Below are 22,774 nucleotides of genomic sequence, written 5' to 3'. Positions count from 1 at the left end.
GAAAAACATCTAAGTGCCAAATCAAAATGCCAAAAATCAAAAACCAACAATCTCCCAAAATAGATCAATACCAGAAGTCAAAACCAAAATACAAAGAGTATATATCTCTCCCCCAATGAATAATATAATCTCTCCCCCTAGGATAAATGTTTTTCCATAGATATCTCTCCCCCTTTGACATCAAATGCCAAAGCAATTAAGAAAATATACAACAACATACAATGAACTATTCCCCCTGAGAAGTATCTCTCCTTCATCCAAGCCGGAAAAAAAAATTTGTCTGTTAGTTTCTGCCAGTTTGATGCCAATCTTTAATCATCTAAGTCTCTGTCGGTGAGGGTATTACCCCAAGCTTTTCTCTAAGATATTCAAAGGTTTCCTTAGGCAAAGGCTTTGTAAAGATATCTGCAATCTGCTCTTTAGTATTCACATAAACCAATTTCACTTCATTTGCTTCAACATTCTCTTTCAGAGAGTTATACTTGATAGAAACATGCTTAATATTAGAGTGAAATACCAAATTCTTTGATATATCAATTGCTGCTGAATTATCACAATAAATGATTATCGGCTCTTTGCATTTTACCTTTATGTCCTTCAATATTTGTTTAATCCATAATACCTGAGTACAATTAGTTGTTGCTACAACATATTCTAATTCTATTGTTGATAATGATGTACAACTCTGCTTCTTTCTTATCCAAGAAATCAATCTGCTACCAAGAAAGAATGCACCACTAGTGGTACTCTTTCTATCATCTACATCTCTTGCCCAATTTAAATATGTGTATGCACATATATCAAAATTTTCATCTTTAGGATACCATAAATCAAGATTTGTTGTTCCTTGTAGGTATTGGAAAATCCTTTTTATTGCTGATTCATGAATTTCTTTAGGATTGCTCTGAAATCTTGAAACAATACACACTACATTCATTATATCAGGTCTTGTTTGTGTCAAATACGATAAACCTCTAATCATAGATTTGTATCTTGTCAGATTAACAGGAGCCGAATCACCCTTCAATGATAATTTATTAGTTGTAGTCATAGGAGTACTTACTAGTTTAGAGTTTTCCATACCAAATTTCTTCAGTAGTTCCTTCAAGTATTTTGTTTGACATATGAATATACCTTTATCAGTTTGTGAAATCTGCAATCCTAAGAAGAATTTTATCTCACCAATCATAGACATTTCAAATTCTTCTTGCATCTTGTTAGCAAAGTCCTTACATTATCCATCTTTTCCTCCAAAAATGCTATCATCAACAAAAACTTCAATAACTAAGATGTCATCATTAGTCACTTTGTAATATAAGTTGCTATCGACATTACCTTTAGTGTAACCAAGCTTCAAAACATATTTGTCCAATCTAGCATATCAATCTCTAGGAGCTTGCTTCAATCCATACAAAGCTTTCCTTAATCTGCGAACCATATCTTTATCATTTGTCAATAAAAATCCACCAGGTTGTTCAATGTAAACTTCCTCTTCAAGATCACCATTCAGAAATGCACATTTTACATCCATCTGATAAACTTTATAGTTCTTATGAGCTATAAATATAAGAAATAATCTAACTGCCTCAATTCTAGCTACCGGTGCAAAGGTTTCATTATAATCAATTCCCTCCTTTTGTGAATATCCTTTACAAACTAATCTTTCTTTGTTCTTCATTACCCATACCATCTTCATTAAGTTTATTTCTAAATACCCATTTAGTTCCAATTACATTTTTGTCTTTAGGTCAGGGAACTAATGTCCATGCATTATTCTTTTCAATTTGTTCTAATTCATCTTCCATTGCTTTTATCCAATGTTCATCTTGACATGCTTCAATAACAGATGCTGGTTCAACTTGAGAAATTAAGCATACCTCTTCATTTTCCAGTCTTCCTCTTGTCATAACACCTTGATACTTATTCCCAATTATCTGATTTTCTGAGTGATTCAGTCTTGCATACCTGGGTTTATTCACATTCTGTTGTTCTTCAATCACTGTGGAATTCTCTGATGATGCGGGTGTGAATGGATCCACATTCTGTACTGGTGCAATCTGTATTGGTTCATTTATGATTATCTCAACTACTGGTTCAAAATTTATAGACCTTGAGTTTCCTCTAAAGTGTTCATCTATCTTCACATTAGCACTTTCAATGATCTTCTGTAATCTTTTATTAAAATATCTATATGCCTTGCTCTTAGATGAATAACCAAGAAATATTCCTTCATCACTTCTATGATCAAATTTACCAACATACTCATCTCTCCTAATATAGCATTTGCTTCCAAATATTTTCAAGTACTTAAGAGTATGAGTATTACCAAACCATAGTTCATAAGGGGTCTTACTGGTTTCACCTTTGATGTGAACTCTGTTGAAAGTGTAAACCGTTGTATTTACTATTTCTCTTCAGTACATGTGAGGTAGATTAGCTTACAATATCATGCTTCTAGCTACTTTCAAAATAGTTTTGTTCTTCCTTTCCACAATTCCATTATGCTGAGGTGTCCAGGGTGCTGATAGCTATCTTTTGATTCCATTCACTTCATAGATTATATTAAATTCCTTAGATGTAAATTCACCTCCTTGATCAGATCTCAAACATTTGATTTTCTTACCAGTTTCATTCTCTACCATTGCCTTGAATAACTTGAATTTTCCAAAAGCTTTTGATTTCTCCCTGAGAAAAGTAACCCAACACATTCTAGAAAAATCATCAATAATTAACATAAAATATCTATCTCGCTGTATACTTCTTGTTCTTGCCAAACCACACAAGTCAGTATGAATTAAATCAAGAACATTATTGGATTTCTCATAAATACTCTTAAACATTGTTCTAACTTGCTTTCCCATTTGACATTCCTTACATACCAGATTATGAGGTTTCAAAATCTTAGGTAAATCCCTTACTACCTTAGTTGAACTGATCTTGTGTATATATATTTTATAATTAATTGCAAAATCTTTTTGTAAGCCGACTCGGTGGATTGTAATATGAATCATATATGTATGAGATCATTGTATATTATTTAGGGTGTGAAATAGGCGAAGTATGGGAAGATAATAGCAGACCTATTATGCGAATTATTGGATAAGGGTTTATGTATGTAGCAGAGCTTAAACTGGTACTGAATCTGGCATAGCAGATGCTGATCTGAAGTAGTACAAGATATAGGATTTGTATAATCCTTTTGTAATTTAGTGTGACTTCTTTTGTAATTGAGCAGTGAGCTCTAGGCACTTGGTCTTCCTACATGTGCAGGCCCCTATTGTAAGCAATAATATCCCCTTATTGGCCAGTAAACGAATATTATGGGTCACAAATCCCACCGAGGTTTTTCTCACATCGGGTTTCCTCGTTAAAATATTGTGTTATGGTGTTATTTTCATGTTGTGGATGTTATTCTTATTTGCTACATTATTTTTGGTTTATCGGTACACAGTTTTAATATATTATTCATGTTATAAGTTAAGAAAATTCTATAACCGGTCAGATACTGATTCATCCCCCCTCTTAGTATCTTTGGGAATCCTAATGTACAATGCAATCAAAATTTACATGACAGAGTCTCTTATGCCATAACCAACTTTCATCAATATGTGTAATCAAACATGTCTTATCATTGTTATTCAAATGAAAGATATTACCTTTAGTCCGATTATCGATTGCAATCTCCAATCTAGTTCTGTTTCTGATTTTGCATTTTCCATTCTTGAATTGTAACTGAAATCCCTTTTCAACTAATTGACCAATAATCAAAAGATTATGCTTTAATCCTTCAACATAATAAACATCATCAGTATTGTGCTTACCATCCAAAGATATAGTGCCTTTTCCTTTGATCAAACAAGCTTTATCATTGCCAAATATTACTAGACCTCCATTGTATTCCTGAAAAAGATAAGAATTTACTTTTATCACTAGTCATATCATATGAACATCCACTATCAATGATCCACTCATCCTTTTCTTCAATTTTTGTTACCAGGGCCTGCTCTATTGGTGGAACAGTAGGTGCCAATTGATCTTCTATTATTGCAACAAAAGCCCATCCATTTTTTGTTAGTTCTTCATGATCAGAATCATCTGTAACTCCATCAACATAGTAACATGATTTATCTTTGTTCTTCTTAAATCTGTATCTCTGATATTCAAGGTTAGGCTTATATGTTCTTTTAGCTTCCTCTCTTAATCTTTCATGTCTATCAGGACATCTAGATACTATGTGACCAACTTTATTGCAATTAAAACATTTAAATTGTGCTTTACCTTCATACTTACTTGCAACGGGACCTTTAGGCATATTTCTTGCAAATAGTGCTTCAAGTTCTTCCAGTTCTTCATTTTCCCTCCTGATATCTTCAAGTTCTCTTGCATAAAGTTCTTTCCAATCAGATGATGATGCTTTGAAGGCTAAATCAATCTTAATTGTAACAACAGGACCAAATTCCTCAAGCTCAAATGCTGAAAGTTTACCAACCAAGGTATCTCTAGAAACTGATGTATTAGGTATTGTTCTCAATTCATTAATAGCAGCTACTTTCATTTTATAAGCTAGTGGAAAAGATCTTAAAACTTTAGAAACAATTTCATCTTCACTTAAGGACACTCCACAACATTATATTCCCAAAACAATTTCGTTAAGTCTTTCCATAAAAGCAGAAATTCTTTCATCTTCTTCCATTTTCAAATTTTCATACCTAACCCGGTAACATTCCATTTTTGCAATTTTGATAGTGGTATCTCCTTCATTCAAAGTTTCCAATTTATCCCAAATAGATTTAGTAGTTGATTGGTCTGATAATCCCGTGAATTGTTGATCTGATAATGCACTCATAAGTGCTTCTCTTGCTTTGCAATTTGGTGGATTAGGTTGTCTTGAAGTAAGACCAACATAGCCATTCTTAGTAACTTTGCATATATCTCTTCCAATGCAATTCAGACATGTCTCCATTCTGATCTTCCATATACCATATTTAGTTCCATCAAGTTTCAGGTTGTCCTTCCAGAAAATGTTAGTTGCTATAGGATCTTCTCAAGCTGTTAGGATTCTGCAAAAAGAGGACTAGGCTTTGATACCAAATGTTAGGAAACAAAAAGACAACTGAGAGGGGGGGCAGGGGGGCGGGGGGTGAATCAGCTGTCAATGAATTTCAACCCAATTATAAATTACTTCAACTTAATACTTAATAGCAGTAAACCAATCTTAATGGCGGTTAAACAAATTAACAATGAATATCAATACCAGTGAAACTTAATGCATGAAACAGAAAGAGAAACAACATCCACAACACATAAAACAAATATTTTTGATGTGGAAACCTTATAGGGGGAAAACCATGATGGGAAACCTTACCCACAATTAGATGATACTACTGCAGATAGTATGTGCATACAAATGGGGTCTGCACATGCAGAAAGGCCAATTGCCTAGAGCACACTGCTCAAATGGGAGTCACAATGACTACAGTAGGATGGTTAAATCCTAGAATAATGTACTAATTCAAAGTGCATTTACAATGCTGGATTCAGTGCCAGTTTAATTTCTGATAAACACCTTCAAACCTTCCTTGAACCTTCAAATGATGTCTTCTTGATTCGCTCTATCATATGTTGATATGATCTTCAATATTCACTCATACCAGATTACAATACCATACCATGACCATTACATTCATCTCACAAATGAGATCTTACATTGATACAAAACCTAAGACCAAATACTAAGGTCGAATCACTAGAATATTACATTCAAATCAATTACAAAATAAGTCTTGATGTAATACAAGATGTCGGCTTCAATACAATAACCAATAATAAATCATGATCTGGAATAGATAACGTGTATCGGCCCATGTTAGAAAATGCACACTCTAATGAGAAATTGTAGGTGATTGAAGGTATTTTCATTGATGGCAACCTTACAATCATATGTTACTGGCAGTCACCGACACCAGCAGACTCTACACCGGCATACAGTTCACCGACACCAAAAAGATTGATTACCCGCACCATGGCCAACATGAATTTTGTTTAATTATATTTTGTATTTAATTGTAATATACTTTTGTGAGCCGACATGGTGGATTGTAATAAGACTCATATAAGTATGAGATCTTGTAGATCATTTAGGAAGAGGATATGGTTAGATTATTGTAGACCTAATGTGCAAATTGTAAGGCAAATTTTGGATAAGGGTTTATGATTATTGCAAAGCTTAAACCAGTACTGAACCTGGCATAGGAGATGTTGATCTGAAGAAGTACATGACATTGGATTTGTATAATCCATTTTTGTAAGTCAATGAGACTTCTTTTGTAACCAAGCAGCGAGCTTTAGGCACTTGGCCTTCTTGCATGTGTAGGCCCCTATTGTAATAGTACTATTCTCTTATTGGCCAGTAAGCGAATATTGTGGGTCACAAATCCCATCGAGGTTTTTCCCACACCAGGTTTCCTCATTAAAATATTGTGTTATGGTGTGTCTTTCATGTTGTGCTTATTGTTCTTATTTGCTGCATTAATTTTGGTTTACCGGTACATAGTTTTGGAATGCCTTTTATTTAATAAGTTAAAAACATTCACTAACCGGTCAGATACTGATTCACCCCCCCCTCTTAGTATCTTTGGGAATCCTAACAATTGGTATCAGAGCCTGTTCCTCTATTTCAAAAGCCTAACAGCTTGAGGAAGATTCTTACACTGGTAGAGATGGAAAACTTGAGAAAGGAATTGGAAATAGCTCTTTCAGACTATGATGCAGAAAAAGTGAAGAATATCAAACTTGAAGATGATCTGAAGGCTGCATAGGATATCATTCAAGGACTTCAAGAGAATCTCACTATTGCAAGAAACAAGAGAAGAGAAATTTGTGAAAAGATGCAGAATGATGATGATAAAAAGGAAACTCTTAATGATTTGGTAAACAAACTGAGACAAGAAAAAAATACAATGAAGAATAAGATGTAGGATATGACTATGAGATTTTGTAAATAGTCTGAAAATTAGAGGAAGAATGAAGATGAATTGGTTAGAAGACTAAATGATGCTGGAAATGAAAACACAAGACTCAATCATTAAAATAATATGTTGAAGATAGATTTGATGCATACATAGAATGACAAAACTAAACTCATGAGAGAGAGAGATTTATTGGAAAATGAATTGGCTACTGCAAATCAACACAAGGAGAAATTCAGGAAAAGTTCAGAAGAACTTGATGACATGCTGAAGAATTAGAAACATAATGGTGATACAAATGGCCTTGGCTTTGAAGTTGGTGAAAGCTTCGTTATTGCAAACAATCATGATCACAACAAACTGATAAGACAACCTACTACTTACAAATTTAATGGGAAATGCTTTAACTATAACAAGTATGTTCATAGAGAAAATCAGTGTAGATCTAGAAATTATCAGAACACTAATACACCCATCGGTCAATGTTCTAAATGCAACAAAGTTGGTCATAATTCAGAAAATTGTAGAATGAATGTAAGATGTTCTGTTTGTGGAAGATTTGGACACTTATCTAATCAATACAGAACACATACCAGCATAGGATATGGGAAAGCTATTCAAAAAAAACAATGTGACCTGTTATGCTTGCAACAAGATTGGACATATTGCAAAATTTTGTAGATGTAAGACATCACCGACAAACAAAAAAGGACCCAGCTTGAAAGGTAAAAAAAAAGTTGAAGAGGTAAAGCAAGAATTCTCAAAGCAATGGATTAGAAAGTCAAATCAGAATGTTGATGGGAATACTCCTCCATCGACAGAACAGAGTATCACTCCATCGGCAAGAGGTTCTTCATCTAACTAAAGAAAATTCCTTGGGGGTATGGCAACAAATTGAAAACATGCTAATTTACCCTCGGTTGATGGTGAGAAGTTGAATTACTTCCTTACCAGCAAATGAGTTAAATTTTTGACTTAACTGACATGCATTAAATGTGGTAGTTCAAAGAAATAACATTATAAAGCAAGTGTTTTGGCTCCTTTTTCGTTCACTAAGCATTCAAATCTCTAGAGAGCATGAAAATCCTAAACAAAGGCATCCTTAGCAAAAAGTGAAGCAGTTCATTCTCTCTCATTACCAACTAACTCTCTCATTTGATGGAGTGCAGGTACCACCAGATAGGTATTTTTCAAATGTGTCTTCCTCAAGTGAGGGAAATGTAGGAATAGAAAATAAAAGTGAGACAATAGGGAGATCAACTAGAGGTCAAAAGATTAGAAGAAAATTCAATAACGCATCGAATTTTTCCTTGCTCAAGAGGGGTCATGTTCTTATGATGATGAGACCAAAGGCAACATTGAGGTGCCCTTGAGGTATAACCATGTACAGAAACAATGGGTACCCAAAGAACTTCCTCCAATAAACACTGATTTTTGTGTTAACAATAGGATATATTGCATAGCACCTTCGTCGTTACATGGTTTGGGCCTATTTTCCATGGATGACATAAAGGTTTGTTACAAAAAACTTGTTGAATTGATGGAGTTTGTCAGACCTTGTTACAATTACAATAATTGGATGCAGATTGTTCGATATAAAAAAAGTATGTGTAGGTATGCACTGTTAGCAAATTATATACAACAGAAAGATAATGATCAAAGTAAATGAGTGGTTGTATACATTGATGGAAGGCCAAAAGCAATGGGGAATATTGCAAGTTTAATAAATAGTACATGACCTGGGTCAACTAATAAGCAACCCAATTGCATATTTGAGGTGCATGAGGGAAATCATGTATTCGTATGTGTGATAAAATCAATAAGTGTAGGGGAAGAGCTTCTAATCGATTACAATTTGAATCGTATAGATACAAAAAAAGTTACTATCATGGGGGTGGTACGTACTATATACCATTTAAATTAACCAACCTCCAATTAATGACTCCAATATACCATTTTATTATGAAGTTTTTTTGCTAAGTCTATTGGTTTAATTTCGCTAACATTTTTTATATATTTTTTTTTTCACAGGGCGACATGGATCCATCATATAGCACAAACAGGGATGAAGGTCCCGACACTTCTACCGAGTAGGTAAACCTCATTGTAATTGTACAAATTAGATAGAAGCAAACTGTTACATTATTATATTCTTTTTTTGAGTGTTTTAGACTAATTTTGTAATTTTTAATGATATTCTTGACATAGACAGATGTTCTAGGAAAGGGAAAGGGAGTTGTAGTACTTGAGCATCTCTCTAGGGATGTGGACTCAACAGGATTAAGTGATGATGACCCTGGAAATTCCACAAACCCTATGGAATTGATAAAAAGGCCTCTTAGAAAAATTAATAGAGAGATTGTTTCTTTGGCATCAGTGGATCCTCAGACTGATGGGATATGAGAGAGGGTGCAAGTATTGATGTAGACAACACAAAACTTGCAAGTAAGTAGTAATGAAAGCTTTAATTATAACAAAAGTTCAATAATGGTTTATATTTTATTCTCTTTTATGCAATTAACTAAAATATGTACATGTTGTTTCTACAACAATTTATTTGTCCCCATGAAACTAGTGGCGGTGATCAGGGTGTTGCAGGTACTTCATTCGATGATGATTTTCTTGGCTTGTCACTTGCTTGGCTTATCACTTTGAGTACCAAAATACATCATACTTGATATTGTCAATGTTCATAATAAAGGTTCATCCTTGTTTACAATTCTTGCACTTTTCATATATTTAATATTTTAGATATTTAATGTGTTGGCAAATGCACACTCCAATGAGAAATTGTAGGTGATTGAAGGTATTTTCATTGATGGAAACCTTACAATATTATGATACTGACAGGCACCAGCACCAGTAGACTCTACATCGGCATACAGTTCACCGACACCAAAGAGATTGATTACCGACACCATGGCCGATAGGAATTTTGTTTAATTATATTTTGTATTTAATTGTAAAATCTTTTTTGTAAGCCAACATGGTGGATTGTAATAAGACTCATATAAGTATGAGATCTTGTAGATCATTTAGAAAGAGGATATGGTTAGACTATTTGTAGACCTAATGTGTGAATTATAAGGCAGGTTTTGGATAAGGGTTTATGATTATTATAGGGCTTAAACTAGTAGTGAACCTAGCATAGCAGATGTTGATCTAAAGCAGTACATGACATTGGATTTATATAATCCATTTTGTAAGTCAGTGAGACTTCTTTTGTAACTAAGTAGTGAGCTCTAGCCACTTGGCCTTCCTACATGTGCAGGCCCCTATTGTAATAGTAATATTATCTTATTGGCCAGTAAGCGAATATTGTGGGTCACAAATCCCACCAAGGTTTTTCCCACACCAGGTTTCCTCATTAAAATATTGTGTTATGGTGTGTCTTTCATCTTGTTCTTATTATTCTTATTTGCTTCATTAATTTTGGTTTACTGGTACATAGTTTTGGAATGCTTTTCATATAATAAGTTCAAAAAATTCATTAACTGGTCAGATACTGATTTACCCCCCCTCTTAGTACCTTTGTGAATCCTAATAATTGGTATCACAACCTAGTCCTCTATTTTCAAAATCCTAACAACTTGAGGAACATTCTGACACCAGTAGAGATGGAAAACTTGAGAAAGCAATTGGAAACAACTCTTTCAGATTATGATACAGAAAAAGTGAAGAATATCAAACTTGAAGATGATCTGAAGCCTGCATAGGATATCATTCAAGGGCTTCAAGAGAATCTCACTATTGCAAGAAACAAGAGAAGAGAACTTTGTGAAAAGATGCAGAATGATGATGATGAAAAGGAAACTCTTAATGATCTGGTAAACAAACTGAGACAAGAAAACAACACAATGAAGAATGAGATGCAGGATATGACTATGAGATTTTGTAAAGAGACTAAAAATCAGAAGAAGAATGAAGATGACTTGGTTAGAATACTAAATCATGCTGGAAATAAAAACACAAGACTCAGTCATGAAAATGATATGTTGAAGATAGACTTGATGCATACACAAAATGACACAAATGAACTCATGAGATAGAAAGGGATTTTGGAGAATGAAATGGCTGCTGCAAATCAACACAAGGAGAAATTCAAGAAAAGCTCAGAGGAACTTGATGACATGGTAAAGAATCAGAAAGCTAATGGTGATACTAATGGTCTTGGCTTTGAAGTTGGTGAAAGCTCTGGTACTACAAACAATCATGATCATAGCAAACCGGTAAGACAACCTAATGCTTACAAATTTAATGGGAAATGCTTTATCTATAACAGTGTGGTCATAGAGAAAATCAGTGTAGATCTAGAAATTATCAAAACACTAATATACCCACTGGTCAATGTTCTAAATGCAACAAAGTTGGTCATAATTCAGAAAATTGCAGAATGAATGTAAGATGTTATGTTTGTGGAAGATTTGGACACTTATCTAATGAATGTAGAACACATACCGACATAGGATATGAGAAAGCTATTAAGAAAAACAATGTGACTTGTTATGCTTGCAACAAGATTGGACATATTGCAAAATTTTGTAGAAGTAAGACATCACTGGTAAACAACAAAGGACCCAACTTGAAAGGTAAAGAAAAAGTTGAAGAGGTAAAGCAAGAATTCTCAAAGCAATGGATTAGAAAGTCAGATCAGAATGTTGATGGGAATACTCCTCCACTAGCAGAATAGAGTATCACTCCACTGGCAGGAGGTTCTTCATCTAACCAAAGAAAATTCCTTGGGGGTATGGCAACAAATTGAAAACATGCTAATTTACCCTCGGTTGATTGTGAGAAGTTGAATTACTTCCTTACTGACAGATGAGTTAAGTTTTTGACCTAATCGATAGACATTAAATGTGGCAGTTGAAGGAAATAACATTATAAAGCAAGTGTTTTGGCTCCTTTTTTCACTCACCAAGCATTCAAATCTCTGAGAGCACGAAAATCCTGAGCGAAGGCATCCTTAGTGAGAAGTGAAGTAGATCATTCAAGCACTCATCCTAAAGGAAGATTAAGGTATTTATAGATATGGCTTCTTCATTTGCACCTGAATTTATTGTAAACCCTATTGTGATTGAAGTTATCAAGCATCCTAGACCCGTGTTCAAACTGATTCTCAAAATTACGAAGAAAGATGATACCCTAGGAGCATTTTTGAAAATACCTAAGGGAGTAGTTTATGCAGAGGATCCTGGAAAGTATATACATTGTCATATTGAGGAACTAGGAGATGATGAAATTAAGAACATGTATAGGACTATAATCTTTGATGCAAATGGTAATATCAAACTGGAACACAAGGTAGTGGAAACCCTAGGTTTTGTGGACATTCTTAGTATCCCTGATTTTCCTAATGATGTGATAAGGATAGTCCTGAGCAGAGTCCATGGTGAATTATTTTGGTTGGATTCTATCCATAATATCACTAAAGAAGCAGTTAGGGCAGTAACAGGCTTACCTTCCACTAGTAGTAGACCTGACAGAACTAAGAAAGTTTCAAATGACACTGTGACGAACTTAACCGGTGCAACATTTGACAAAAGATCCCTAAGAGTCAATGATGTCAAGGACATCAATGTTAGATTTGTCAGTATGATTCTTGGTTATAAGGCTACACATGCAAATAGACTAAACTCTGTCTCTAGCTTATGTATTAAAAGTGCATATGACATGGTGAATGACAATGCAAGAATTGATGTATGTGAATGGCTTAAAGATGAACTGATAGACAACCGTAAGAAAAGCAAAGGTGATAAGAAGGGAACTTTTAGATATGGTAACTTAGTTGTGTGCTTAATGCTATACATTACTAAGGAAGTACCCGGTATTGGTAGGAAAGACTTTGGTTTTGATATACTGGTAGGAAAGTAACTGTTAGACATACTAAACAACATGGGAGATGATAGAGATAAAAACATAAATGAATATATTCAAACTTTCAAAGAAAGAATGAAGACAAGAATAAGGCTATCTCAAGAAATTGTTGATAAGTATCAAAAAGAGATATGCTTTGTGATCAAGAAAGATGAAATCTGGATGGAGGCAGTTGTCCCTAGAACTATTTGGGTTACTGAGATGGGATATGAGACAGATGACAACATAATTGAAACTTATGCAAAAGCCCTATTAGAAGCCCCTAAGGAACCGACAGAAAAAGTATTTGGAAATGCTGAAACAATAGAAAGTGGCATTCAATCTCAGAAAAGAGTTAAGAAAATTGAACAGATAGTGAGGAAGAGAATGAGAGAGGCGAAAGCAATAAAAGAAGATGTATTGAAGAAAACTGGTATTAACGAAAGTGAATTGGAAGGACTTCAATTGAAAGCACATCTTTCACCGGTTACAACTTCTTCTAATAGTGAGATACCGACTGTATTCAAAAGGGTAGAAAGAAAAAGAAAACCCTCACTGACACCCTCATCTACACCCAGAAAGACAAGATAAAAACAACAGGTAGTGAGGCCTCCAGCTAAAAATATGACACCTAGAAAGAAAAAGAAAAAATAGGTTATTCCTCCACTTGACAACCTATTGAATGAAATAATAGATGATGGAAACTTATCAAATGTAATAAAATTGTATGATACTTTTACAAATGAGGAGAAAGAAAGCATTGAAAATAGTATCATCTTACACCTAAATATTTATAAGAAAGTTTTGATAGAGGTTGTAGATGATTTGCCTAGTGATCTATATAGGCGGCTTGATGCTAAAAGGTTAGCCATTATGAAACTAGACAATAAAATCAAGATTGAGAAATTACTAGTTGTTCATCTAGTGAAATCAGTTGAGGAAATTGATGAACTGATCAGTGAAGCAAACATGACAGTCTTTTCTAGTGGTCATTGACATTTAAGTCTAATGGTAGGTAGAATGAATGAAATCTCTGAAGAAACAACTAATAAATGGGACATCTTCTTTGTGGAGAAAGAAAAACAAGAAGAACTAAAAAGACCAAAACCCTTTAAGGTATACCAAAAGGATAAGGACAAAGGAGAAGGCAAAGTAGGTGGACCACCAAATATAAAAGTGACAGACAATTTGCCACCACCTTCAGTTACTCCACCGGTACTAAATGATAATTCACCAGCTATTGAGAATGTGGAGACTCCACATGAGGATACGAATCCTGATTCTAAGGTGTTATACACAATGAACATTGTGATAGTTTTGATACTAATTGTTAAGTACAGATGCTTGAGCTAACAAGATGAGAGGGGGGGGTGAATCATACAAACTTAAACTTCAATATATTCAACAAATTCAACCTCGGTAGCTTTAAGAGATATATGTAACCAAAACTGTAAAACTTGCAAACTCATAAATAGATAACATCACAACACATTCAACACCAAATTTAACGTGGAAACCCAAATAGGGAAAAACCACTATGGGATTTTGGACCCACCAAGAAATATACTCTTCTAGAGTATGCTCCGTTAAAAGCAAATCCTGTTAAAGATTACAAACACATTGCTAGATGTGACCCGGTTAAGGGGTCTCCCTCAGATCTGTTAGGATCTTTACCTTGTTAGAAGTGATCCTGTCAAAGGATTTCAAACACTCAATCAGAATGTCACCTTGCTAGAGGATTTACAAATAAGACTGTTAAGTCTACTCGGTTAAGAGATTTTCTGTCACTTTACAAAATAACAGTAATGAGTTATGTCTGCAACTTTGCATCTAAAATGCTAAAGCAGATTCTTATTTGCTCAATACAATCTAGTCATAGGACTTATCATGTTCTTCTGCTAGGCTCCTTACTCTGTTATTCAAATAGGTCTTCAAGCTTCTGTGCTCGGTAATCACTATGTAGCATCCCTGTGCTTACATTTGCCCACACACATTGTTTATCAATAGTTCCTTATTTATAAACAATTTTCTAACCGCTGAATCTCCTTGATCACATTTCCCATGATCAATCTTAGCCATTAGATCTCCAAACTTGACTAGGTTTAATGTATCCTTCGATTTGAAAATGTTTTACCTCACCTTGGAACTTGCATACATTTATTGGAACTTGTGCTAGGGTATTGCGGTTCAATCTGAGCTGTAGATCTTCCTGCCGATCTTCCATTGCCATAGATCCTTAACAAACTTCATACATGTTGTATCAATCATTTAATCATATCTAGCTCATTAGATTCCTTCATTAAATAACACATGTATTCATCTAATGCATTTTGTTATTACTTGGTTTCAACTCAGTAAATACTAAACTTCACTCGGTAGACATTCCACCTTCATTAACCAATAGCGATAACCTTAGGGTTTACCGACTAGGTTCCTTAGAGTTTACCGACTAGGTTCTTTGCTTGGTAACATATAGTATTAACCTTACAAACAATAGCATATGTAGGATATCAAAATAATCTAAACATCATGATCTCATCATTGTCTAACTCGATAATAGTTGCCTATTGAATAACTTATTCCTCTCCTTATTCATTACATTCTTTTTGTGTCTTTTATCGACATCTTAATTCTCTTCAAAACATAAGATATGGCAACATCATACTAAATCAAAAAATCAATTTCTTGACATCAATGACAAAATAATGTTATTAAGATAGTAAACATCCTTAATCAGTTATATCCATAATCATAACAACCTTCTCAATATCCTTATTGAAATGCCAACAATCTCCACCTTTGGCATTAATGGAAAAACCAATTGATTTGACCTAATTGATTCGGATTGCTGTGAGATTCTGTAATGATCTCCCCCTATCATTAGTCTTCTCCCCCATACATTAGTCTTCTCCCCCTTTGACAACAATGGCAAAAGAAAACTAATACATAATTTCTTCCTGTGAGAAGCGATTCCTTTGCTGTTCGGTATCAACTTAGTCTTAGTCAGAGCATTGTCTACAATTCCTATTCCCTGTTTGGTTTCCTGCACACCTTTAGAAAACCTCATAAAGTATGTAAATCAACATCAACTCCTAAAAGGTATTCTTTAGAGTCATCGAATTGATTCTTTCACCGAACTCGGTCAGTGAGTAGAAGATAGGGGTAGGACCCCTAACTTGCTTCTGAGATACTCAAAAGTGTCCCTTCGCAGTGGCTTGGTGAAGATATCTGCAATTTGTTCCTTTGTGCTAACATACTCCAACACCACTTTCTTTTCTTGAGCTTCTTCTCTAAGATAATGATATTTGATAGAGATGTGCTTTGTCTTAGAGTACATTATAGGGTTCTTTGAAATGTTAATGGCACTAGTATTATCACAGAATATAGTTACTGGCTCGGTAACTTTCTCATTTATGCCTTCCAATAGTTGTTTGATCCATGTTATATTAGTGCAATTCAATGCTCTAGCAACATATTCAGCTTCTGCTATTGATTGTGAAACACATCTTTGTTTCTTGCTAAGCCAACTTACTAGTCTTTCTCCTAAAAAGAAAGCTCCTCCACTTGTGCTTTTCCTGTCATCAATGTTGCCTGCCCAATCAACATCAGTATAAAATTTTAAATCAAAATCATTTCCTTTTTGATATACTAAGCCATAATCCTCAGTGCCTTTCAAGTATCTAAAAATTCTCTTGATTGCTGTCAAATGTGTTTCCTTGGGATTTGCAGAAAATCTTACAACTATACCTATTGCATGTGCTATATCTAGCCTGCTGTGAACAACATATTGCAACTTTCCAATCATAGATCGGTAAAGTGTCTCATCAACAGATGCAGATTCATCATTCTTTGATAATTTATAGTTGGTAGTCATAGGAGTACTTACTGGTTTTGAATCCTCCATTCCAAATTTCTTCAAGATTTCCTTTATGTACTTGGATTCACTAATGAAAATTTCATCTTTCATTTGCAGTATCTATAAACCTATAAAATACTTTATCTCACCGATTAGTGACATCTCAAATTCTTTTCTTATTTCATTTCCAAAGTTCTTGCATAGAGAATCATTTTCACAAAATATAATGTCATCAACAAATATGGCTGAGATCAGTATTCCTTTGTCTTCATCATTCTTCATGTACATATTATTGTTTTCACTAGTTCTTATAAAACCAATCTTGATCAAATAAGAGTGCAATCTCTCATACCATGCTCTAGGTGCTTATTTCAAACCATATAAAGCTTTGTTCAATTTACATACCTGATCTTTATTCTTATCTTCAACAAATCCTTCAGGTTGTTCAATAAAAACTTCTTCTTCTAATATACCATTCATAAATGTAGATTTGACATCCATTTGATAAACTTTGAAATTCTTGTAAGCAGCATATGCCAACAATGTTCTTACTCCTTCAAGTCTTGCCATAGGTGCAAAAGTCTCACCATAATCAATTCCTTCTTCTTGAGCATATCCTTTGCAAACTAGTCTTGCTTTATTTCGAATGACCTCACCTTTTTCATTTAGCTTGTTTCTGAAAATCCATTTTTGTACCGATTACATTTTTGTCCTTCGGTCTTGGGACTAGTGTCCATGTGTCATTCTTCTTGATTTGATCAATCTCTTATGTCATAGCATTTATCCAATCTTCACTATTAAATGCCTCTTTCACTATCCTTGGTTCAAATTCAGATATCAGACATGTGTTCTGTCTCAGTTTGTTCCTTGTCATCACTGGATCATCCTTATCTCCTATAATCTGACTTGATGCATGATTCCTTCTGACATACTTGGCTAATACAGGCTCGGTAGGCTCTGTATGATCTTCTTCATCACTTGGTAACTGGATATTCTCTTCATTTTCTTCAATAATTCTCTCGGTAGGACTTGTCGGTTGAACATAGACAAATTCATCATAATCTTCTGGTTCCTTGGAATTTCCTTTATCATTTCTTTCTACAAATTCATCAATTTTCACATTTGCACTTTCTACTATTTGGTTAGATGATTTAATCAGACATTTAAATGCTTTGCTTCCAGAAGAATAACCTAGAAATGTTCCTTCTTCACTTTTCTAATCAAACTTTCCATTTCTATCATCTTTGTGTACACAACATCTACTTCCAAAGATTTTAAAATAACTTACATTAGGTTTCTTGTCATACCAAATTTCATATGGTGTCTTAAAAGTTCCTTTCTTCAGTTGTACTCGGTTCAAGGTGTAAATTGTTGTGCTTATTGCTTCTCTCCAAAATGTTTGTGGCATTTTCTTTTCAATCATCAGGGTTCTGGCACAATCCACAATAGATCTGTTTCTTCTCTCAGCAATTCCATTTTGTTGTGGAGTTCTCAGTGTAGAGACTTGTCTTTTTATACCATGATCATTGCAGAATAAGTTGAACTCACTAGAGGTGAACTCTCCTCCTTTATCAGATCTAAGACATTTCAGTTGTCTTCCTATTTCATTTTCAACTCTTGCCTTGTACCATTTAAACATTTGAAAAGCTTCTGATTTTTCTTTTAAAAACATAACTGACATCATCCTTGAATAATCATCCACAAATAATATGAAATACTTATCACCATAATAACTCTGAACTTTCATAGGACCACAAAGATCAATATGCACAAGATCTAAAATTCCCTTAGAAGTGTAGGACTTACTTGTAAAGCTTGATCTTGTCATCTTACCCATCTAGCATCCTCAACATATAGCATTCTCAGGTTTTTCCAAACTTGGTAGACCTCTTACTCGGTGCTTCTTACTTATTTTGACTAGATTATCAAAATTTACATGGCAAAACCCTTTATGCCATAACCAGGTATCATCTATCTTTGCATATAGACACTTATTCCGAGTTGAGTCAAGGTGAAATGTGTTACCTTTTGTTTGTGTCCCAGTAGCTGCTAACTTTCCATGCTTGTCATGAACTTTGACAATTCCTTTCTGAAACTCTATTCGGTATCCTGTATTGTTTAGCTATGCTACACTCAACAAATTGTATTTCAAACCTTCAACCCAATAAACATCATTACATTTAGCATTGTCAAGAAGTGTTATGGATCCTTTACCTCTTATTGGACATGGTGCATCATTACCAAATCTTACATAACCTCCATCATAATCTTCTAATATAGCAAACTTGTGTTTATCATCTGTCATGTGATGTGACCATCCACTATCTATGATCCAAGAATCATTAGTATTTATGTGAGATATTAAAGCTTTTTCTTCATACCTTTCTTCATCTGATCCATCTTTGATAGCCACATAAACAAATTCCTTTGTATCAGTTTCATCAGATTTATCATCATTGGATTCCTCATCAACTATTAGGTATGTCTTTCTATCTCTTCTTCTGAAATCTTGGTATCCTCTATATTGGTTGTCTTTTTGTCTATCATCTTGGTAATCTCTCTTTTCACTGGATTCTTTTTCAGGATAGTTAGAAGCCATATGTCCTATCTTATCACAATTGAAACATTTCAGAGGTAGTTTTCCTTTATACTTACCTTTCCCTCTCGGTAACCTTCTGGCTAATAATGCTTCAAACTCTTCTTGTTTCTTGATTTCCTCATATAGTTTGTGCACTTTTTCCATATTCTTGTGAAATCTTTCACTTGCTCCACTGTGATCCCCTTTAGTGTACTTACTCATTCTATCATTGTAATTATCAGATTCACCAATATGAAAAGAACTGAAAGTAGATTCTACTTTATTTATCGAAGACCCACTGTTATCAAAATTACTTTACTCAAATGCATGTAGCTTACCGATAGTAGCATCTAAAGAAACTAGCATATTGGGTACATACCTCAATTCATTGATTGCAGAGACTCGGATTGCAGAAGCTGGTAGAAGGGTTCTTAACAACTTACTTGTTATATCCTTTTCTTCAATAGTTCCACCTGCTCCTTTGATTTGATTGACAATTTCTTTTAACCTTGTACTATACTGGGTTATGTTCTCACCTTCATTCATCCTCATAGATTCAAGTTGTCCTCTTAGACTATCCACTTTTTCTCTTTAAACATGTTCATCACCACCATACACAGATATGAGCTTGTCCCACATTGCCTTGGCATCATTGCATCCTTCTAGATCATTAAACTTTGAGTCGGTCAATGCAGAATATATTTCAATCATTACTTGAATATGTTCTTGCTTTGCCTTTATCTCTTCCATTGTCAATGGATAGGTGCTCGGTGTAATGAAATCATTCTCCAGATAATATGTTGCATATTATCCAACACCTGATAAGTGCAACTTCATCCTTTTCTACCATGTAGAGAAACTTGACTTGTTCAGCTTCGGTGCATCCCTCTTATACATCTTTGGATCTTTTCCTCAAGTACCTTTAAACTTTACTTTTGAAGTCCAAAGCTCTGATACTAATTGATAGTTCTGATACTAATTGTTAAGTACAGATGCTTGAGCTAACAAGATGAGAGGGGGGGGTGAATCATACAAACTTAAACTTCAATATATTCAATAGATTCAACTTCGGTAGCTTTAACAGATATATGTAACCAAAATTGTAAAACATGCAAACTCATAAATAGATAACATCACAACACATTCAACACTAGATTTAACATGGAAACCCAAATAGGGAAAAACCACTATGGGATTTCGGACCCACCAAGAAATATACTCTTCTAGAGTATGCTTGGTTAAAAGCAAATCCTGTTAAAGATTACAAACACATTGCTAGATGTGACCTGGTTAAGGGATTTCCCTCAGATTTGTTAGGATCTTCACCTTGTTAGAAGTGACCTTGTCAAAGGATTTCAAACACTCAATCAGAATGTCACCTTGCTAGAGGATTTACAAATAAGACTGTTAGGTCTACTCGGTTAAGAGATTTTTTGTCACTTTACAAAATAACAGTAATGAGTTATGTCTGCAACTTTGCATCTAAAATGCTAAAGTAGATTCTTCTTTTCTCAATACAATATAGTAATAGGACTTATCTTTTTCTTCTGCTGGGCTCCTTACTCTGTTACTCAAATAGGTCTTCAAGCTTCTGTGCTTAGTAATCGCTATGTAGCATCCCTGTGCTTACATTTGCCCTCACACATTGTTTATCAGCAATTCCTTATTTATAAACAATTTGCTAACCACTGAATCTCCTTGATCACATTTCCCATGATCAATCTTAGCCATTAGATCTCCAAACTTGACTAGGTTCAATGTATCCTTCAATCTGAAAATGTTTTACCTCACCTTGGAACTTGCATACATTTCTTGGAACTTGTGCTAGGGTATTGCAGTTCAATCTGAGCTATAGATCTTCCTGCCGATCTTCCATTGCCATAGATCCTTAACAAGCTTCATACATGTTGTATCAATCATTTAATCATATCGAGCTCATCAGCTTCCTTTATTAAATAACACATGTATTCATCCAATGCATTATGTTATTACTCGGTTGCAATTCAGTAAATACTAAACTTCACTCGGTAGACATTCTGCCTTCATTAACCGATATCGATAACCTTAGGGTTTACCGACTAGGTTCCTTAGGGTTTACTGACTAGGTTCTTTGCTTGGTAACATATTATAATATTAACCTTACAAACAATAGCATATGTAGGATATCAAAACAATCTAAACATCATGATCTCATCATTGTCTAACTCGGTAATAGTTGCCCGTTGAATAACTTATTCCTCCCCTTATTCATTACATTCTTTCTGTGTCTTTTATTGACATCTTAATTCTCTTCAAAACATACTTCTTAAGATATGGCAACATCATACTAAATCAAAAAATCAATTTCTTGACATCAATGACAAAATAATGTTATTAAGACAATAAACATCCTTAATTAGTTATATCCATAATCATCAACAACCTTCTCAATATCCTTATTGAAATGCCAACAATCTCTCATTGTAATTGGAATGCCAAAACATTGACACTCAGGAAGTCAATATTGTGGTGGATAAGGAATCAACGAAGAAGACAGATGTGGCAACAGAGCCACTGATAGGAAATATTGGAATTGAAAACATTGGAATTAGGGAACAACAACAAACTGAAGGATCAAATGATCCCCCAGACACTAGAAATGAAGAGACCATAGGTGTGCATACTGATGCATCTACTGAGCCACCAACAACTACTGAAATCAAAAAACCAACTGAGTCACCGACAGTAGACAAGACAGAGGTAAACAAAGAAAATCTGACAGTGGACACTACAGTGAAATCATCTGAAGCACAAACATAGAAACCATTAGAGAAACAAGCTCTTGCTAAGGAAAACAGAGAGAATTAGGTAGAGCAATAGGCTCCTTCTCAGGTACCTACTCAGACTATACCACCAACTTCATCTAAAAATCCCAAGCCTTTGGTAGTGGAAATGCAAACTCAAACAGATCCTCTAGAGAAAGAGGAAAGAAAAGCTATCACTACAACCGACGGACTATAGATTGTGAGAACAGTTGGACAATCATCCGGTACATCAATGACTGAATTCAGGCCAGCAAATGTAACAGAGGTACTCTTGGATTCAATAAAGAAAATAATAGAGTGTAATGCACAAGCTTATAAGGCTATAGATGACACTTTACCAATTTTGAAAATGATAGCTCCAAAGTGCAACATAGATAATAAAGATTCTTTGAGCCAATTAGACACATTGTCTAAATATATAACCGACAATCTAATAACACTGGACCAGATAAATGAGGATACATTCAAAGAGAAAATGAATAAGGAGAAAGAAAAATTCTTTGAGGAAATAGTGAAGAAGAGTAAGGAACAAATGGAAACCTTATTATTGGTATTAGGAGAAACAATTTTGGATTTCAAGAAACTGTACAGAGATACCAACAAAACTGATATTTTGACAAAGGACATAGATTTAGAGATCAACAAAGCACAAAAAGAAATCAACAATATTGCTGACAACTTAATAGGAACATCAGATTCATTTTTGGAAGTT

The sequence above is a fragment of the Cryptomeria japonica genome, chromosome 8 (assembly GCF_030272615.1).
Source record: "Cryptomeria japonica chromosome 8, Sugi_1.0, whole genome shotgun sequence".
In the NCBI taxonomy this organism is placed as follows: domain Eukaryota; kingdom Viridiplantae; phylum Streptophyta; class Pinopsida; order Cupressales; family Cupressaceae; genus Cryptomeria; species Cryptomeria japonica.
This window is presented reverse-complemented; position numbering follows the sequence as displayed.